The following is a 6591-nucleotide window of genomic DNA, read 5'->3' as shown; positions in this document are numbered from 1 at the left end:
CGAAAGTGCTCAGCTGATCCCTAAGCGGTGACCCCGGCGTGCGTGCGGATGGCGCTCCTCGCCGGTCATTGAAACTGGCGTCAGTCGCTGGATATCGACAACGCTTTTGACGTGTCGAACATTCTTCGAGGACGATGCAAATCATGCAGTCGAAAAGGAATTTTGACTGCAAATTCATGAAGCAGCATTAGGGTGAAAACATGCGAATGCAGCTGCCGATGGTTGTCGTTGGCGCCGTGCGTCGAAAGGTACTCGCAAAAAACTTTGAAATCAAAGACAATCAACGCGTCGCTTTGCCCGCGGTGGTGGCGTAGGTTGTCGTGTCGGCGTCAATAGGTTAGCCTTGCGAGTGATTGGCTTCGGGGCGATCTCTTGTCTGGTAGTGACGATAGGAAAGGGAGCGTATTTGCGGAGCATGGTGTCCACACCGCCCTGGCCGGGCTTGGTTGGGAAAAGCATGCCGGAGGTGGTCCCTCGATGGCAGTGAGCATCTCCATTCTGTTGTTGCTGGTATGTGTGTGGATAAGGTGGTGAGACCGTCACGGCGGTGCGTCGTGGAAAGAGCGGTGATCGTTTAAAGCGCATTCTTTTCTTTGGCGCGTGCTTGTTGTGGATTGAGAGGGCTTGGGCTGGCTGCTGTTTGTGATGATGCATATCACGGGAAAATAATAGAATGCGCTCTTTGGGTCTTGGCGAGGAAAGATGGAAGCATTCGGTTTTCGCGTCGCCTTGGGTGTGGTCGTGACGAGGCCAGATGCCGGTGGACTTGGTTCGTATCTAAGTTAGGCGATGCCTTATACGAGGAGATGGAGATTATCATGAGATAATTACCTTCATTATAGAGACTTGAGTCCAAGGGCCTTGTGAAAGCGTGATTGCAGTGCCCGCCGTCATGACATGCGTCGCATCTTCCGGCGTTTTGGGCGTTTATGAAAGCGATGTCGGACTTGGGAAGTGGGTGAGGAGTGATGAGTACATATCTTTCCGCGTTCGCATTGAGCATCCGCAGTGAATTTCGATGATAGTGAATGAGCGGTAGCGTCACGAAGCTTCGTCGGTACAGTTGATTAATCGTCGGATATGTGGCGTTGGTGAGATTATCGCATTCGGTGATCGTTGGGGTGGATATGATTGACGTCGCGGTCGTTGATGCTTGGATCGAGGAAGCTGGCGCGTCGTTTCTGCGAGTGGCCGAAAATGGTCGACTCCGTAAGGTGCTGCAGATATGTTGGTTTCACGTAGCGTGGTATGCTTGCTAAAGCGTCTCGATCTTTGTTTAATTACACTTATACGACTTTAAATATTAATCATACGTTTAAATATTTCTGATAATGTTCGAAACATGTTCTCGAATTATTTACAACCGTGTTTCGTCTTTGTTTAACCTTATTTGCGGGTTCAAGGGATTGATCGCGCGTGTTATGTGGCAAGTGCGCGAGTACGCGAAGGCAAATGGGAGACCTACTTATGCCCGAGACATTACATTCGAGAAGGTAGGGTAAGAATCGTTGTTGAGGGCGGCGAAATCTTGCGTGTTGAGTCCGTGTATCGACCGATATTCAGGTACAGTGATCGACCGGTCGCGCCGACTACGCAGATCTCGCCATGCGAACTTGTTATTCGTAACCGAAGGTGGCAGGGTATAAGGTATCTCTGCAAACAACGCTTAGCTTGCCGGCAATGCGAGCAGAACGCTTGACGTCGTCCGATTTATTCGCGGAGTGCACTTGGCCGTCGGCAATTCTGTTGTGCGTCTGCCATATTCCCGTACCGTGATGACATGCCTTGGGGCGGAGATCGTGAGCTTCGTTTCGCGTACCGCTAGTGGCGAGGCGGCTGGGCGACTGCAGGCGAAGAGGATCAGGTCGTGGCGTTTGATGTCGCGAGTTCACATCTGGCGGTACGCCAGTGGATCCGGTCGCGATCGAAGCGAGTCTTCTGCGATGGCTTGTCGTGGGCAAACCAGGCGTTGTAAATAGCAGAAGGCGATGACGAAAGCGTGTATGTATTGATGTGTAACTTTCGCGTATGCAAACTCTTACTCTTTTAACCGGATTGAATGTATTTAAGCAGAGCTGTTGTTATTCCTAGCGGATCTGACTTTTGTAAAGTTGGAGAATATTTCGAGTCGATGTTTCTGCTTGATATATAGTATATTTAAAGCGAGTGAGAAGTGAAATGTACCGCGATTAGAGCGATAAATTAAACAATGAAATGAAGCTGAGATAGGAATTCTAACGTACTTCTGATTGAAAACAAAACAAAATTTACGTTTCTACGTACTACTGGTCGTGTTCTTGAAAACGAAAAACAATATGAATTGAATTTGTCGAGGTTTACACTCGAAAACAAAATTGATATTGAGATATCACAGGGACATGTTCTTGAAAACAAAATTTAACCGGCTTGTGGCGGCTATGCGCGGACGTGGGCGTCTCCCTCGCTTAGGTATGTGGAGGTAGCTTGTGCTTATGTCTGAGATAAAGGCGATACTGTCTGCTTGCAGTGGCCAGCAGCTTCTCCTTTAAAGTAATTCTTTCGATAAGCCGCGCATGGCGTAGGCAGGCGCATGATCGGCCTTCCTTGTTTTTAGCGTGTTTCCAAGGTGGTACCGCAGTGGTGCTACCGTCGTGGCCTCGTCGAACTCCGTATCGTAGCGATTGTCGAGATAGATTCCGTATGTCGAGATATGCTGAGTCGAGATTAGAATACCGAGTTAAATACCAAGCAGAGATATTAATCGGACGCATGTGAGAACTTACCATGTCCAACAGCGTCCTTATCGTGCCGGACATGAAGAATAATGCATGTATTCTTGTTTATCAGTTGTCGCACGCGACGTGGAAGTGGTCGTTCATGATTATCGGGGAGTATGAGTAATTTTGAACTTCATATGCGAGTTAGCTGCAACATCAGAGCCCATACGCCATAATTGTTTCGTAATGCGTGCGTCCACCTTTGTATACTTATTTACATAAGCGAGCTGCCGGCGTGATCGCGATGCGCTAGCTTATGAGATATTACTTTCTTTGCTCGGCGACTTTTTGTACTTGTATGCGTCTGGCGTCGTCACGTATCATCGGTGACCGTCTCCTTCCCCTCAGCGCGGTGATGTGTATAATTTATCGGCGATGTGGTGCTCGCGGTAATCGTTCCTCCGCGGCAACCGTCTGCGAGTTAAAGCGATATCGGATATAATGAGACCGTATTAGCAAATATTTACGTGATGTGCTCAGTTGTTACGTGATATTATATATAATTAAAGCGTTAAAGAAGACAAAGTAAATGATTAAACACTATATACGAAAACCTTTAAAACAATATCATAAAAACTTTACAAACTTACGGGCGTCATTAGGCGGTTGAGGAAGATCGTCATCGACTCACGCTCCGTATTTGTTAAAGGCGTGACGAGCTGACCGTTTCTTTCTTCTTGAATAAAAGCTTTCCGAGCCGTGGTCCCATTTTTGATTGGCCTTGATCAAATACTGCTCGTTGCTTGAGTCGTCTAACTGACGTCCATCTTCGCTCGATGCGAGGGCGATGGCGGCTTTGACATCAGCTACGCGAACACGTCGTTACGTGGTTGTTCTTGTTGTGGGATTGTGTGCGGCTTTGATCTTGAGCGGCGGCGGCAGTGGCCAGACAACGTGCTTCACGTGGTTCTTGTTGCTGGTGGGATTGTGTCACCTGCTTGGATGCGCGATCTTACGCGTCGGCCGCCTTGTGACGCTGCTGATTTGCGATCTTCTCAGCCAGAAGTCGCCTTGCGACATCGTCGTTGGAATGCGCGCACAACATGCTTTGCAGTCTTGGTGTGTGTCCGTCTTTGATACGCTTGATCTCGGCGGCCCGGTTCGAGTCAAGCCGTGATCGTCGAAGAGTTAACGACCTTCAGCCGCCCAGCGGCGGCAAAATGCGTCTGATGTCACTCGGTACTGCGCAGCATATCGTAGCCAGCAGAGACTTCGATAACGAGCGTCAGCGCCCGATGGTGTTGCTACTATTATTTCATCGTCGGCCGGCGGTGCGAGCCCGACCGATATTGTTCTCTCTTTTCGCAAGTCTCTCTTGAATGCAGGCGCCTTGGAATGACCTTCCAGATGATGTCGTCGTCGTCGAATTCGGCGCCTCGTTAAGTCGGTGCTATGAGTTCTTTGGAGGATCGTGCGGCCGATTTGTTGAACGTCCTTCGATTGCCTCAAACCACGGCGAAATGCAAACTCGGTCGTCAATATCACGGCGTACTGCGTAAAGTTCGCGGTGACATCTTAGCCTAATGTCGTGGGTGAAATTTCCCCAGCGATCGGAAATGCTGCCGTGAGTCGATTTGCGCCTGATCGGGGGCCGTCGTTGTCGTGGTAGGGGGTTGTTGCAGTCTGCGGGGTAGGGGAGGGCTTCTCTCCGTCGAGAATGCGTCGCGGCGTGGTGGGTGGAAGTAGGAGAGCGGCGTCCGGTAGCATGCGATGGTGATCCTCTTATCACGCCTTGAGCGAGTGGTTCGCAGACGATACGTCAATCGAGTCGGTTAGCCCCAACAAATGTTCTTCTTGACGTCCGTGGAACATTTCGAAACTAACATATATAAACGAACAATTTCGTCGAAATCGTTTCGTTTAAACTATAAAAACTATATTTAAGCAGTGTTTTATATATTTAAGCGTTATAGAATATAATTAAGCAGAGAACAAAATATTTAAACCCGATTATGAATAACGAGTTAAGCGGTAAATACTAAAAGTTAACGCGAAATAAAATGTTTAAACATTAAAGACTTATGTTAAACATTGTCCAGTGATTTATTACCTCTTTTCCGTCGAGCGATGACAAAATGTTGGTTTCTCTGAGTAAACTTGCTTCCAGGTAAATACTTTCACGTAGAGCGGCGTCGTTTGGGATCTTGCTTGAAGCGGACTTTCTTCCCGTTGGGTCGGCTCGTAAAACCAGGAGCCGTTAAGCGCGGTAGAAAGCGACCCCTTAATATGTACCCTCGATGTTGGTCTTCTTCCGGGCGTCTCTATCTTGCGCTCAGTGTTTGCTTGTGGAATATCCTCCATGCCAAGCCGCTTGTGCGTCGCCTACGCCCATGTCACGTGTCAGCCCCGATGGCTTGTAGATCATCGACATAATCAGCGATCCGGTTCGAGACAGGCGTAGCGTATTTGGGAAGAGGGGCCCGGCCAGTGAAAGTGCTGCGCACAGTCGAGGATTTGGCAAAATTATCTTCTTACTCACAGCCGAGCAAGTTGGCATGAGTGCTCTTGATGGAGTCTCTGTGTCTCTACGTGAGGTTTTTGATGAGATACCTCCTTGAGCAGTGGGTTTTTCTTCTTACGAAGAACAATTGCGTCAGCCGTCGCATGTGCGAGGCGAAGCAGGGTCGCATCTTGAGTACGAAACTTCGGCCTACTTTCCCGATCCACGAATTTGATTGAGTGCGACCATCGATGCCTTTGCTGAAAAGAGAATCGAGGACCTACTCTTGGTATATAGCTTCGGCTCGATGAGCGGCGCAAGCGGTGTCCGAAGTCGAATAATCTCCCGATTAATAGAGGGTCAGTGTTATTTTTCAGTCGGCTAAAGTCTCGCTCTGGGTGTCGAAATAGCGTCGCCCGTTAACTGGGTTGACCCTGCGTAATCACCGACTGCTGACGAGTAACAGCATTCGGCGTGCGGTATTCACAAAAGTCTGGTATGCAAATTTAAGGTTTTAAGCGGTAACCTCTGAGTTATTAAGCGAGGGATATCAAATCTTAAGCGAGACCCGTCTTGATAGCGAGGCGAGAATACTTAGCGAGACAACAAAACTTAAGCTGTAACGTCTCGTTTCTTAGCGTCGACCTCGTTTGTAAAGAGCTGACCATGTCGAATGAAAGAAATGTACGATTATAAATATTACTCGAATCATAGTAATCGACTTTTTCGATATGGTGTATATCTGAGCGCAATGCAAAACAAAGAAACAAAACTCGCTGAGAAATTTCTGGCCGATTCAAAACGGTGAGAAATCCCCTACGGGAGGCTTGATATCTTCGCAAACAAAGCGAGAGACACAAAATAAAACCGAAAAATCTTTCTTTATAACGAGCAGGTTAACGTAAAAACCATACTCAATCTGCCCTAGATTGCTAGCTTGATGAAATCTGCCAACTAGTTGCTTGTGAGGGGACTTCTCCTTTGAGATCTTAGGGTGGAAAGGAAAAAGCACCAAATCTGGAGGCTTGGCCGGTAGAGGCGACTTTCCCGAAATGGAAGAGGCGAGGCGAGAGTTGAGGAAAAACAAGTAAGCGAGCTCCGATAAATTTCGATCTCTCGGAGTTACTCTCACGGAAAACCGCACTTTGCCTCTCAAATCGTAGGATGGGCTGCGACCACGACTCACATGCGAGGCGTTTTCGTCGTAAAATTTGAAAGCTCAGCTTAGATTGCGTCAGATTCACGAGGGGTTTGGGGTTTGAAAAAGCATGGAGAGTTTAGAGGAGGGGTTTTAGGGATTACAGTAGCAGGGTGTTTTGGTAATACTGAGCTTAAAGGGTTTTGGCAATTTCCACTAAATTAAATATGTGATTTTGAGTTTAAATTATATATTGT

The sequence above is a fragment of the Dioscorea cayenensis genome, chromosome 5, assembly GCF_009730915.1.
Source record: "Dioscorea cayenensis subsp. rotundata cultivar TDr96_F1 chromosome 5, TDr96_F1_v2_PseudoChromosome.rev07_lg8_w22 25.fasta, whole genome shotgun sequence".
Lineage (NCBI taxonomy): Eukaryota > Viridiplantae > Streptophyta > Magnoliopsida > Dioscoreales > Dioscoreaceae > Dioscorea > Dioscorea cayenensis.
Note: the sequence above shows the minus strand (reverse complement) of the source record.